Source organism: Mercenaria mercenaria, chromosome 14 (assembly GCF_021730395.1).
Source record: "Mercenaria mercenaria strain notata chromosome 14, MADL_Memer_1, whole genome shotgun sequence".
Classification (NCBI taxonomy): domain Eukaryota; kingdom Metazoa; phylum Mollusca; class Bivalvia; order Venerida; family Veneridae; genus Mercenaria; species Mercenaria mercenaria.
In genome coordinates, this window is record NC_069374.1 from 3,574,277 (window position 1) to 3,590,345 (window position 16,069).

Here is a 16,069-nt window from a genome sequence, read left to right on the forward strand (position 1 = left end):
AATATAGACCATATGTTAATATGTCTCCACAGGAACCTGAAATTCTATCAAGCCAACACAAGTCTATATAAAAAGGACTCCCTCCCTCCTATATGGGAGTTTTTTTTATATAATGACTTGTGTTGCCTATATAGGGGGCGGGGGGGGGGGGGGCTCTTTTTATATAGACTTGTTTTGGCTTGATTATGATAGAATTTCAGGTTCCTGTAATGTCTCGAAGCGGCGGTGTTTTATAATATGGTAATTTCTATGATGAAAGAGCATGGGTTAAGTTCACAGCGGTTAGAGCTCGAAGTATGTGTGCGTTTGTGAGTCACACGAACACACGTGTGGGGAAGTGATGCAATGAGCGGAAGTTCCCATGTGCGCAGGAAGGATACGGTCTGGTACGGTACAGCACGAGACAATATTGTATATCGGTTACGTCCCTTAGAATTTAAGACGTCATTTTCGGAAGTAAACAAATAAGACTTCCTTTGATTAAAACGATCGGTTTGTTTTCAGAACTCCGTTTTTCAGTGTGTTTGAATAAGAAAGGTAAATGCTTGGTTGAACACACAGAAATTCACCTAGAAGCTGTTGAAATATGCTGCATAAGTATGTGTCTCTTGTTTCGTTTTCTTTTATTAGCATTATACATGCGCGGCACCAAGTGGGGGGTGGGGGAGTTCGGGGTTCCAGACCCCCCACCCACCCCTTGAAAATCCTCAGTAAAAAACGGAAAGAGCAGCCCTGCCTCAGTACTCGGTGTAGACATCTCACATGTGCACCATAGTTTTAATTGTATATAGTAAGGAAGTGTCTAGCCGTCCGGTAACCGGACGCCTAGCCTGCGTTCTAGTCGTCCGGTTACCGGACGGCTAGCAAATCCTCAGGGGATTTTCTAGTGGTCCGGTAACTGATTTCCTAATGAATAAGACGTGGTTTTATATAGTTTTAATGTTATTTACTTAAGATATCTATATTTATCTGCAAACAAAATTTTGTGTAAATACATACTATAAACATTTACAATAAATCACTGTATTATTCAGCCGATAAAATGGAAGTTTGCCAAACTTAATAATGGCGAGATCGACGTGGCGTCTCTTAATCTGTTCATCTGGAGGCTTTTATGGGATCGGAATTTTTAAATTTTAACAACTTTTCCACTTGATTTTTCAAAATTAAAACAGTTTTGAAGTACTTTCAATTTTCATATTTAAGTATTCAAGTATTTTTTAATGAATAACTGGTTTAAATGACATCTAATTTCAAAAGCGGCAGCGTGATGTTCAAAACTTTAAGAAAAAACGGAAAACGGGATTTATCCTTAATGTCGATATGGTCAATAGTTAAGCGTTCATAATTAATCCATTTTATTTTGAAATAATTATATTCAAAATTAATGAATGAATTGCTTTTTTTAAGCTTTCCATTCTTCAAAAAGTTTGTGTTTTAATAATTAAAGTTTAGGCCGTTAGAAAAAAACATCACTTTTTACAAAATAGCATATGGACGTTCGGCGATCAATGTTTTATCATTTCTAAAAATAGAATATCAACGGATTTGTAAACAAACACGATCTCTTGCGTTTAATCGACTGAAAAATCAGATAAGTATTGATATTTTAAGTAAATAACATTTAAAACTATATAAAATCATTACTTATTCATTAAGAAATCAATTACCGGACGACTAGAAAATCCCCTGATGATTTGCTAGCCGTCCGGTAACCGGACGACTAGAACGCAGGCTAGGCGTCCGGTTACCGGACGGCTAGACACTTCCATATAGTAAACTTTTAACTGTCACTTCATATTTTCAAAGATTTAAGTCTCTTATTTCAAATTATGAGTTTTATTTTATGTTTTTCGGTGGTTTATCGAAATATAACGGTGAATTATATCCTGATAAACTCACTGGCCACTCAGTGAAAATTATCAAATCTGATACCCGGATTAACGTCAAAAAGTTTACCGAGCGTACTGAAAGCCGGAAACAATATGACGATGACGTTGTTAAAATGACGTCATCTTTGCGATGCTTCCTGATAAAATTTCCCGCAAATTTCGACATTTTATTGAAATAAACACAACAAAAGTAGAGTTTTAGACATAAAATAAACAGAAAAATTGTTGGTATCGATGTAATATCACGGTAATTTCACTCGTGAACACCAAAAGTTGTTATTTTCACTCGTGGCTGCGCCACTCGTGAAAATATCACTTTTGGTGCCCACTCGGTGAAATTATAACGTGATATTACACCGAAACCAACAATTATCCTCTATATATTCAACATATCTGAGGTTTCAACATGAATATTAATGTCTAATCTATAAGAGCAAGTAAGTCTGACCAGGATATTATGATTTTTTTATTGTCTTCGTTTTCTTAACAGTATTTTAAATGCAGATATGGGTAAGGCTTAGAGGGATGACAACTAAAAAATATCAGATCATAAAATAAGTCATCCCGATAAGCCAAATGAGTAAGGCTAGACATTAACATAATTTATATTTATGTTAATTATCTCAAAGAATCAAAGAATTTTACCTTTGAGAAAACTTTTAATTTTATTATTTTTCCCAAATTTAGCAGGTGAGCCCATAAAAATGTGAAAATAATGGGTATGTTGTATTAAAATGTGAAAATAAGGGGTACATTTTATAAAAAATTGCAGTGGAAAAGGTGTTCTTAAATGCCCTAGAAATGAAGCGCTGAATTTCAAAATTTTCAGTGGGGGTGGAGGGGGGGCATGCCCCTGGACCCCTAGCTGGTCGGCTACTTTTCTATTTCAGCCTATTCAATAAAAACTTATTGACAAATCTGTACATGTAAAAGGTTAACATCCACAAAAATCACATCAAATTATTTAAAGACACATGTTTGTCATAGTAAAGGGTTTGGTCGGGGAATGTGCAGGCATATAATGATTTAACTGTCTGTTTTTCCATTCTTCCTTCATTCTATTCAAGATTCCATTTGTTCCCACATACTCTCTTATCAATATGCACTCAATTCCTCCTACATTTACCATCCTGTTCAGCTGAAGTTTTGCATATAATCAACATGAAGTAGACCTGCACATGTTTTCAAGATATTTATGGCAGATTTTTTTTATTTTGACTGTATGGAGAGCTATCCTACTTGACCCAGTGTCAACCTAGCCGACTGCTTCCACACTTTGGTTAAAGTTTTGATGCACTTCCTCTTTATCCCTGTTATTTTTAATGAGTTTGTTTCAAACTTTAAATAATTGTTCCTCATCATCACCCACATCACATGACACAAGGGCCATAACACTGGCTCCAATTTTTCATGAATTATGTCCCTTATTTACTTGGAATTTCTGGTTAATTTTGATGCACTTTCACTCTATCTCCATTATTTCTGTGTGGATTTTACTTAAACTTTCCCAGCTGATATATTTCACGAATCATGTCCTTTTTTACTTAGATTATGATGCGTCTTCACCATGTATCTGTTATTTGTTTGTTGTGGGATTAAAGCTGTTTTTCAACAGTATTTGAGTTATGTAACAGTAACTGTTGGCAGTTAAGCTAACTAGTGTTTCTGGATTCTGTACCAGTACAAACCTGTCCTCTGCAAGTAATTGCCAACTTCCCCATATGAATCAGAGGTGGAGGACAAATGATTTTAGACACAATGTCTTATCAAATCATCATGGAGAACATACGCTGCATCTTGTAACTGACCTCATGACCCCATTATCCAAAGATCTCACTTTCCCTATTGAGCTAAGCAGGCAGGGTCTATCCCTGTTAAAAGTGAATGGTTTATCTCTGTTATTACTGAATGTGTTTGATTCAGACTTGAAATAGTTGACCCACATCATCACCATCATCACATGACACAAGGTACAATACTCGTGTGGATATATTTCATGAGTTATGTTTATTTCTCCCTGTTATTACTCAGATTAATGAGACTTGACTCAAACTGTTATTCAACTGCCCTTACAGAAGAAAAAGGCCTGCTGCGTACTCTTGCTGTGTACATACAGCGTATATGATGCGTACATGATGTGTACTGAAATCAAGAGCTTTAAATAGTACGCAGGATATACACCGCACATACACCGATAGTACGTTTGTAGTACACTTTTGACATGCAAATGAGCTCTGCCGCGTTACTACTTGCTGCGTACATGCTGTAAATTAATAATTTTCTGATATTAAAGACGAATATCTGAACTGGATTCGTTATTTGATAAGAAATTATGATCATCGACATTTTTTTAATATCATACACATGCTGACACCTAAGTTGTCACCCGTTGTTTATTAGTTACCGTTCGTCCAGCGCAGTAATACTTCTTGCAGTGAATCGCCGAGAAGTCGTAGGAAAATTAAAAACCATGTAAATAAACTAAAATTAACCACCTTTTCATGATCAATTTCAAGTGATCGACGTTATACATTTAACCCACCGGACCTGTGTAGCATCTTAGATATCTGTTCTAAGGTATTCATTGTGTAGAATGTCATGTTATGCCCTTGCAATGCTAATCCCACTCTGATTTTTTGTTTACATTTTTTATCAATGAGAAAGATGGCGTCCATCCCGAGTTGAAATGGCGTGGCGTTAAATGTTTACATGTTTCAGCAAACCTGGTGCGTTAGAAAGAAAATCTCATCCCTTCAACATTATTTGTAACACTGGTATTGTAAAAAACCTGTTTTTTCCTTATACAAAAGCTTAATATTTTGTGTTGAATGTACTTTCACAAAGACCTCTGTTTTCCTATTACATTCATAATACCACATCCTTATCCACAAAGGACTGAATATTACAGGTGTCCATCAATATTATATCAATTTAAGAATATGTTTTTTTATCTTCCCACTATCAATTTCATGAATATGCACCCATTCCTCATTTCTGTATTTCTTAGGCAATATCGATTTCTTTTTCTGCAGGATTTGTCAACTTGACCTAAGGGCAGTGTCACTCGCTGCTATTTTCAGTACATGTATATCGTTTTTATCTATTTGATAGGCACGGGAGGTAGGTTGTTTAATACGGCATTCGCCGGATTTAAACCTCTCTGACTCAGAGCTGAGGCAATACATTGACATCTTTATAGACTTTTTGACCGATTCAAAATACCTGGCAGCTGATCGAAAAGCACAGGAGGCAGTGGATAAACTTAATCAGTTAAAACAACAAAAATTACTAAAATTTGTTTTTGTGTCCATCTTTTTGTGGGGATTGGGGTGGGGGGCACTTAGATTTGCTATTGTCCGTACGTTCGAGCGTCCGTCTGTCCGTCTGACTCGGTGTCGTGCACATCCCAACAAGTATTTTCCTATCATAGGATTGTTGATCAGCATGTGAAGTTGTTCTTCTGGTGATTTGTTTTGGATTTAACTGGGAAGACTAGACTTATGTCCCTCAATTTGGTAAAAAATATACATAGCATAAAAGTTTGTGTCGGACGTATCTTTAAAAGTATTTGACATGGGGTCATAAAGCATTATTGGAATATTGTTGAACATGTGATGTTGTACGTTTGGAATTTCAGTGAGGCAGACCTGAGTTATGGCTCTTGCCTTAGTCAGAATATGCTAAAAGGGCATACAGGTTCAGTCGCACGTTTCTCAAAAGTATTTGACACAGAGTCACTAAATCTTATAGGAATATTATTGAGCGTGTGAAGTTGTGTAAATGAGTTTTGTTTGGGATTGCTCGTTGTCAACTTAGAGTTATGACCCTTGATTTGGTAAAAAGTTGTATGAAAAGTTTCTGTCTCAAAAATGTATTTGACCAAGATTCATAAAACATTAGAGGATTGTTATATGTAGCAAATAAAGCTGAGCATCTGGTATTCTGTTTGGGATGGGATTCGGTCATGGTCATTTAGTGAAAAATACAAATAAAGTGCTTATACTCGTAAGTTCGTGTTGCATATATCTTAAAATATTTGACCTACATTCATGAAACAATGTAGGGAATTTATTTAGCATGTGAATTTGTGCACCAGTTCATTTGTTTTGTTTTTAATTTGGATTTCACTCTGCAAGACCAGAGTTATGGCCATTGACGTACTAAGTCGAAAGCACGCATTTAGGACATTAATGTTCGTGCCCGCATATTTTAAAATGTATTTGATCTGGAGTCATGAAACTTTATACGATTTTTTTCCTAGATCTTAACATATGATAAAGCAATAAATATATTGATATTAGCATATTTACAAAAAATATATGAATTATAAACACGGCAGAGAATTTGACTGTACATTTCACTGTGTCAAAATACTTGTAACATCTTTGGTTCAGATTATATACTCATCATGTAAGTATAAAATATAATAAAATGTCATTCTTGCTTCTAAATATTAAAGTGTGTAGCAAGAAAAAATACAAATTCCTGTATCAGCATACCCAGTGGGAAGATTTTTTTCTAGAAATGTAAAGGGATAATAGGTAGTGCCAGAGGAAACTATTTATCATGTTTCTTTATTGCTTTATACCAAATAAAGCATATCTTTCTGTCAAGGGAAACTTAAAAATGACACAATACATTGTCCATGAAAATAACTCAAATGTCATTAACACAACGTCACATTGACATTTTGTTTGTAATTAATGTACTGCTGTGAAGGAAACGTTAATATAAATCCTCGTCTTGTCCTCAGTTTTGTGATTTGTCACATGTGTAATCTGTGCTCTGTCAGAGAAGCAAAACTTGAAACGGCCACGATACACCTAAATTGGCATGCGCGTAAAAGTTGCGCAAAAGCAACCACTTGAAACGTCTCTTAAGTTGACCTTGCCTGAAAAGGCCTTTTTGTATAATGATATATCGATGGCATAGTGCTATAAGGAAATAAGTGGTAGTTAACACCTTTTTGAAAATTTACATTTTTGAATACTAGAGATCAGTGCGCATGTACTGGTCTTGGTCCCATGTCCATATCATAATTACAAACCTCGCTATGAGGTTTTGTGTAAAAGGTGATAAGTAAAAAATGTTTAATTTGAAGTGGTAAAAAGGTGTTAACTACCATTTACCACCTTCTTGTTTTATGGGCATACAGAAATATATTTCATGCTAAAACTTAAAAGGTAATAGGTGGCAGATATTACCTAGAAAATTTCGTGAAAAATGATTATGAAATGGTGTATCTACCACTTACGCCCTTTTAGCATTAGATTCTCATTTTACAAAATTAACATTATAAATACTTATAAATTCGAATACTATAAACCTAAATATTATAACATGGTGAATTGTTTGGATTAGGTATCATTCATTTTAGGAAAATCAACTTGAGATTTATTTATCTGATGATAAACAGAAAGAAGTGCGAGTGCATGGAAATCCTTGTATCACTGAGTTAAGAATAATGTCATTGTTTGACGTTATGAGGAAAGTGATTCAACAAGCATCTCTATATAAACATAAAGCCCTTTCCCTCACCTTTGTAGAGCCATAAAGCACTTTCAAAATTTTCGGTTACTCGCTTTTTTATTACAAAAACACCGTTGTGACAGTACATTAATCTGGAGTATTAATTTTAATCTGAAAGTGATTGAAATCTGAGCTGTGGAAGAAGTTTAGTGAAAATTAAAGACTGATAATAAATTAAAAAAGAATTCCCTGATTCAAGTTATATAACTAATTTAAGAACAATAACATGATAAAGTTATAATAAATTTGGGGTTACCTGATACAAGATTGTAAAATAAGGCAGAATTTTAGCTCGAGTAGTCAAAAAATAAGTAGAGCTACCCCATTCACCACACCTCGGTTAAGTTTTTCATACCAGTCCTCATTTTAACAAAGTCTTTTGACATAAAGCTTTGTAACTTTCAACACTTGTGTACCATCACCATGCGCAATTTTAGGCAAGAGTGCATAACTCCATCAACAAGGATTTTGGCTAAATTATGGTCCCTTTTAATTTTCAAATCTTGGTTAGTTTTCGTACCAGTTCATATTTTGTGTAAACTGTTTGACATATGGCTTTGAAACTTTTATCACTTGTTTGTTATAACAGTCTCTATCTGCAGGCACGAGTACATAACTCTGTCAACTATTTTGGCTGAATTAGGCCCTTTTTGGACTTGGAAATTCGTGCAATTTTCGTACAAATCCATGTTTTGTCAAAACTTTTTGACGTGTTGCTTTGGAACTTTGAACACTTGTTTATCATCCTGATTTTTTTCATCTGAAGGCAAGAGTACCTAGCTCTGGCAACTATTTTGGCTGAATTATGACCCTTTTTGGACTTAGAAATTGGTTCAGTTTACGTACATGTCAAATTTTTGTCAAAACTAATTGACATGTGGCTTTAAATCTTTGAATATTTGTTTATCATCATGGTCCCAATCAATAGGCAAGAGCACATAACTCTATCAACTATTTTGGTTGAATCATTACCCTTTTTGGACTGAGAAATCAGTAAATATTTTCGTACCAGTTCATAATTATCCTTGACCTGTTTGTCATAAGGCTTTGATTTTTTTTACCTCCATAGTCTACATATGTAGGCAAGACTACATAACTAGGAGAAGAACTTTAGCAATGTTATGGCCCTTTTTGACATAGATAGTAGTTAGGTTTCGCATGCCATTCCATAATTTGTCTAAACTATTTGATATATGACTTTGAAACTTTGAACATTTGCTTACCATCATGGTCACACATTGCCATATAGTGCAATACTTAACAAATCAACAAATACATGCAGGAACATTGTTCATCTTATCCTTTTGTATGAAAATCTCTGGTAATATTTTGACTCTATACTTCCATCATTTCTACGAATAGTCAAGCGCGTCGGCAATAGACAGCTCTTGTTTCATTTTCCTGGTAAATATCAAACATTTTGTGATGCATGGAGCCAGTTTTTAGCTCAAATGTCACAAAGTGACAAGGTGAGCTTTTGTGATGGCGCAGTGTCCGTCGTCCGTGCGTGCGTACTTTTGCTTGTGACCACTCTAGAGGTCACATTTTTAGCTCACCTGAGCACTTTGTGCTCAAGGTGAGCTTTTGTGATCGCCCTGTGTCCGTCATCCGTCGTCCGTCGTCGTCAACAATTTGACTGTTAACGCTCTAGAGGTCACAATTTTGGCCCAATCTTAATGAAACTTGGTCAGAATGTTACCCTCAATAAAATCTTGGATGAGTTCGTCATTGGGTCATCTGGGGTGAAAAACTAGGTCACCAGGTCAAATCAAAGGAAAAGCTTGTTAACACTCTAGAGGTCACAATTTTAGCACAATCTTCATGAAACTTGGTCAGACTTTTACCCTCAATAAAATCTTGGACGAGTTCGATACTGGGTTAACCGATTTCAAAAACTAGGTCACCAGGTCAGATCAAAGGAAAAGCTGGTTAACACTCTAGAGGTCACAATTCTGGCCTAATCTTAATGAAACTTGGTCAGAATGTTACCCTTAATAAAATCTTGGACGAGTTCGATATTGGGTCATCTGGGGTCAAAAACTAGGTCACCAGGTCAAATCAAAGGAAAAGCTTGTTAACACTGTAGAGGCCGCATTTATGACTGTATCTTCATGAAATTTGGTCAGAATGTTAATCTTGATTATCTCAACGTCCACTTCGAATCTGGGTCATGTAGGGTTAAAGACTAGGTCACCAGGTTAAATCAAAGGAAAAGCTAGTTAACACTCTAGAGGCCACATATATGACCATATCTTAATGAAACATGGTCAGAAGGTTAATCTTGAGGATATATAGATCAAGTTCAAATCTAGGTAAGATGGGTTCAAAAACTAGGTCACTAGGTCAAATCAAAGGAAAAGCTTGTTAACACTCTAGAGGCCACATTTATGACTGTATCTTCATGAAACTTTGTCAGAATGTTAACCTTGATAATCTTTAGGTCAAGTTCGAATCTGGGTCTTATGGAGTCAGAAACTAGGTCACCGGGTCAAATCAAAGGAAAAGCTAGTTAACACTCTAGAGGTCACAATTTTGGCCCAATCTTAATGAAACTTGGTCAGAATGTTAACCTCTTTAAAATCTTGGAAGAATTTGATATTAGGTCATCTGGGTCAAAAACTAGGTCACCAGGTCAAATCAAAGGAAAAGCTTGTTAACACTGTAGAGGCCACATTTATGACTATATCTTCATGAAACTTGGTCAGAATTTTAATCTTGGTGATTTCAATGTCCAGTTCGAATCTGGGTCATGTAGGGTCAAAAACTAGGTCACCAGGTCAAATTAAAGAAAAGGCTAGTTAACACTGTAGAGGCCGCATTTATGACTGTATCTTCATGAAATTTGGTCAGAATGTTAATCTTGATTATCTCAACGTCCACTTTGAATCTGGGTCATGTAGGGTCAAAAACTAGGTCACCAGGTTAAATCAAACGGAAAGCTAGTTAACACTCTAGAGGCCATATATATGACCATATCTTAATGAAACATGGTAAGAAGGTTAATCTTGAGGATATATAGGTCAAGTTCAAATCTGGGTCAGATGGGGACAAAAACTAGGTCACTAGGTCAAATCAAAGGAAAAGCTTGTTAACACTCTAGAGGCCACATTTATGACTGTATCTTCATGAAACTTAGTCAGAATGTTAATCTTGATGATCTTTAGGTCAAGTTCGAATTGATGATCTTTAGGCCAAGTTGGGTCTTATGGGGTCAAAAACTAGGTCACCGGGTCAAATCAAAGGAAAAGCTAGTTAACACTCTAGAGGTCACAATTTTGGCATAATCTTAATGAAACTTGGTCAGAATGTTAACCTCAATAAAATCTTGGAAGAATTTGATATGTGGTCATCTGGGGTCAAAAACTAGGTCACCAGGTCAAATCAAAGGAAAAGCTTGTTAACACTGTAGAGGCCACATTTATGACTGTATCTTCATGCAACTTAGTCAGAATTTTAATGTTGATGATCTCAATGTCCAGTTCGAATCTGGGTCATGTAGGGTCAAAAACTAGGTCACCAGGTCAAATTAAAGAAAAAGCTAGTTAACACTGTAGAGGCCATATTTATGACCATATCTTAATGCAATTTGGTCAGAATCTTGATGATTCCTAGGTCAGGTGAGCGATACAGGGCCTTCATGGCCCTCTTGTTTATGGGATCTTTATGAAAGTTGGTCAGAATGTTCATCTTGATGATATCTAGGTCAAGTTCGAAACTGGGTCATGTGCGGTCAAAAACTAGGTCTGTAGGTCTAAAAATAGAAAAACTTTGTGACCGCTCTAGAGGCCATACTTTTAAATGGGTCTTCATGAAAGTTAGTCAGAATGTTTACCTTGATAATTCTTTTTTGATCCTCATTTGTTCGTACGTACGAACAAATCCAGGCTGTTCATATACGTATGAACAAATGATAGTGAGAAATGAAAAAGAAATTTTAAAAGCTATTTTGGAATTTTGTTCGACGTCCGAACAAATCTGGGCTGTTTGAACAGAATATCAGAATTGAAAAAATATGGACAGGATTTGTTCGTACGTCCGAACAAAATTCCAATTGCATTTTTTTAAGAATAAATTCTTTTTTGGTTCTCTCATTTGTTCGTACGTACGAACAAATCCAGGCTGTTCATACGTATGAACAAATGATAGTGAGAAATGAAAAAGAAATTTTAAAGCTATTTTGGAATTTTGTTCGGACGTACGAACAAATCTGAGCTGTTTGAACAGCATGTCAGAACTGAAAAATAATACGGAATATGGATTATTGTTCGTACGTACGAACAGCCAGGATTGTTCGTACGTACGAACAAAATTCCAAATTGCATTTAAGAATGTGAGAAATGAACAAGAATTTGTAAATTTTATTTGGAATTTTGTTCGTACGTACGAACAAATTTTGATTTTGTGTTGCTGTGGTCTGCGCTTTCTTCAATTTTTGCTGTGATTTTCACCAGTAAAAACTCCGTATAGCGGCAAAAAAGAGGGACAGACCGGAAGATCCTCTTTTATTCCGGAAGCAGATCAGTCTATTTTAGATATTTTCACAGAGGAATGATGTTGAAATTATCATATGATATTGGACATAAAATATATAGACTGGCTCAGTTCACTACATTTAATTATAAAAATAAAAAAAAAAGATATATCATAGTCTAGGAGCTAGTCTACATGAAAATAAAAGCATGTATGTGTGACCCTACCTGTTGAAATAAAACGCTTTTTCGTTAATAATGAAAAGTCGTAACCGTTATTTAGGACTCATTTTACTATCAGAAATGTCGACTTGACCACTTACGATCATACAAGATTACATTTTATTTGCTATTAAATGATTTATTATTGTTTTATGGTCCTTCAAATTGTTCACCTAAAGTGTATGTAGAGATAATTATTGGGAGTTACAAAATCTTTTCCATTATTGCTGGTCGAATTTCAATAAAGTAGGTTAATTCATTTGTTGATGCTGTGATATTTATATGCAGTCAACACGTCTGTAAATACCTTCCATGAGAAATGAAAATCGTGCCTTTGTCACAAGACAGGTAAAGTAACCATCTCCGGCAAAACGGGAAGAGGAAGTAGAGGCCTTTGTTAGTTTGACTGTACATGTTTAAGAGAGGGAGTTACATGGTTCCATTGACATTCAATGTCTAAACCGTAGTTTAGGAGTGGGAGATACTATTACTTCTTAAGACGTAATTAGATTACTAAACAACATAACAAATGACCAAACATAAGCCATGACTTTATCATACAATTAAAATGAAAATTATGGCATTATTGTAAATATATAATATTGTATAATAAAACAAAACAATGGGAAAACATGAAAGACAGTGCTCCAGCGAATAAGCACGGAAGCAACGTAGCAACGCGAAAACGCATAAAACTATGATGATAAACGGAGAATACGCAAGACCTATAAGGAAATAGAAAGTTCTAGTTATTCACACTATAGAGAACACTGGCAAAGATACTCTTGTGTATATGTATTAAAACAGAGGCACGCAAAGTAATTATAACACAAAATTGAAAATATCCACGCAACAACTTACTGAGCTTCCCGTCAAATGTTAAAGTGACTAACCACACATCGTGGTGTAAGATTTATAAAATCAAACGTTTTATCTATAATCACCTTTATGACGCCTTAAATGTTCTAGGAATGCTTTTCTTCGTCGAAGTTTGTCCAAAATCGTTGTTTTCCTAATGAATCAAAACTTAAAACATTTGTCTACTATTTCTGATAAGGATTTTACGTTCTACATTCTGGTGTTGTTGATCATTTTCTTGAACAAGACCAGCGCAATCATTGTCCTGTCTATGGAATACTAAAATTAAAAAAAAAACCTAAGAAAAAATGCTTTGATCGACATATCTGGCAAACATGATTAGGGTAATTATAACCAATTACGCTCTGACATCGCCAACTACCCCTGGACTACTTGTGTTGACATAGATATTGACTAATATGCTTCAAATTTTTCCTCCAAAATTCTGTCACTAGTAAAACAAAACTTACCTACTAGCAAAATTACAATGAGACCAAATGACCAGCTATGGACCATCAAGCTCAAAGATGGATCATTTACCTCAAAGGTCTGGTGGAAGACTCTAAAATCCTTTATTTCTATACATTCAAAAAGTACAAGACCTCCCTTCCAACATCCTATTACCCAACAGCCTACTTTCTCTGACACTGATAAAGAAAATCTTCTGAACGACTATTTTCAAAAGTAGACCTTTACTGAAGATGACAACCGCGAAGTACCCGATCTCGGTCCTCTTATGTCTCAGTATCTTCTCTCTGAAATATCTCTCAACCCAGATGAAATAAAGAAAGTGCTGAAGACTCTAGATGTCGACAAGGCTGAAGGCCCAGGTGGCATAAATAATCGAATTCTTCGTTATCATATCTTCTGAGCTTTCACGTCCTCTTTTTGATCTTTTCAATGCATCTTTACAAAGTAGCAAAGTCAAAAATATATGGAAAGAAGCTCATGTCTGTGATGTTTTCAAATAGGATGATGCTTCAGTACCGAGCAACTACCGTCAAATTTCCCTTTTGAAAGCAATCGGAAAAGTTTTTGAACATCTTATTTTCAAATATATTTTCAAGAATTTGAGAGATATTCAGTACCTCACACGTGCCCAGTCTAGTTTTATACCGGGTGACTCGACTCTACTGTGAATCCAGTTAACCTACATATATGCCATGAATCCAGTTAACCTACATATATGCCACATGTTCTAAAACACTATATGATGGACTTGGAAGCACGAACTTTGTTTTTGACACTAGTAAAGCCTTTGCCAAAGTGTGGCACAAGGGCCTTCTATCAAAACTTGGTATATGTGGCTCTCTTCTGTCTTGGATATCGAATTATCTTTCATACCGACTTCAACGCGTTGTTCTTTCTGGCACTTTATCATCATGGGTGACTGTGAGAGCATCTGTTCCTCAGGGTTCCATCTTAGATCATCTTCTGTTTCTCGTATTCATAAATGATATTGTTGTTGAAATTGATCTGTAAACTTATTTGCCGACCGACGATACTAGTCTGTATACTGTCGTTGATAAACTAAATGTGGCTGCAAAACTTCTTCAAAGTGACGTTCACAAAATTTCATCCTAGTCGGAAAAAATGGTTAGTTACATTCAACCCTTCTAAATCGGCGTCTGTTCTTATATCTCGTACATCCAGCCAGCAACAACACCCTGCTCTGTTTTTGTACGGTCAGCAGATTCTCGAAGTACCTGAACATGAACATCTTGGTATCTTTCTTTCAAATGATTGCAGTTGGCATTCTCATATCGATTATATCACGAGTAAGGCTTGGAGGAGAGTCAATATTATGCGTAAACCAAAGTTTTGATCGAAGATCACTGAAGGTCATATATACCTCTTTTATACGGCCAATCCTTGAATAAGCATTACCCGATCATAATTGCAGTAACGTGTGAGTTAAATATACTACCGATTTTATACGAAAATAAGAATTCGAAACCAGGGGAAAACAAACTTACACAAGGAATGTGTATAGTTTTACTGTCCTATACGTACATATAAAATATCGCAACTTTCGACTGACCAATAATAATCGAATTGTCGATTAGTTGAAAACAACCCCTCCTTGGACGACCACACGGTAAAGGCCCGCTCTACCGGTTAAATGCGCACTTTATTACTCCATTTTCAAGGATGACCAACCAATCCTGACATGTTTCAAATGCATATCAAATTACTTGTGGATTGTTATAAAATGTAGTGCAAATTTCACGGACAGTGTATAAACAAAACCAACAAGTAAAAATAAGGCTTTCGATACTAAGACTAGAACAGGTCGTGCAAGTTAACTATCCTGAACTAATAGTCCCGGCTACAAAATTAACCACAAGATTATTAATAAACATGTTCTATCATCACAAAGTTGATTTCATACGTATATCGAATAGTTTTTCCAGCATATGTTGTGCATCGGCAGTTAAAATTCTGAATTAGATTTTTTTTCTTTCCTGTGCATTTATAATACATCATCAGTTTTGAATAACGTTGAAGCGACGTGACATGAAGATGAAACAGTAAATTTGCTAGTAGCACGTGCTAACTCAAGAGTCCAGTTGTATATGAAACTGAACGGCAGGGAAATGTTAAAACATGGGATTACAACTTGTCAAAGTAATAGTATTACAATTGATAATATGAATGGATATACATAGCGGCTTAGTAGCGATGCGTAGCATTAGGGGACAAACATCCACCAAAACTAAAAGAATTTATTCCTCAATAGAAAAAATAAATTCTTTACTTGTTTAAAGTATTACGAATAAAAGTAAATGGGCAATGCCTTAAGGAACAGCGAAAGGACTCGGAAATGTGGGTAGTTAATATACATATAAGTTATAAATATGCAAATTGATTGCACGTTTCGTCCGGATTTTCATTTTGAAGTTATTTTCCCTTTAAGGTTCTGTATTTGAATGAAATTTCATTAAATATATCAGTACCATTTATTGCTGCACATATTTTACGGCTTTTGTAGGTAAATGACTTTTTTTATTTTTCCACGTAGAGACTCTTTTCACGATTTTATCTCAATAGCCCAAATATCTCAAATGGATTTCAATGACTCTTGACTTCACAAACTTC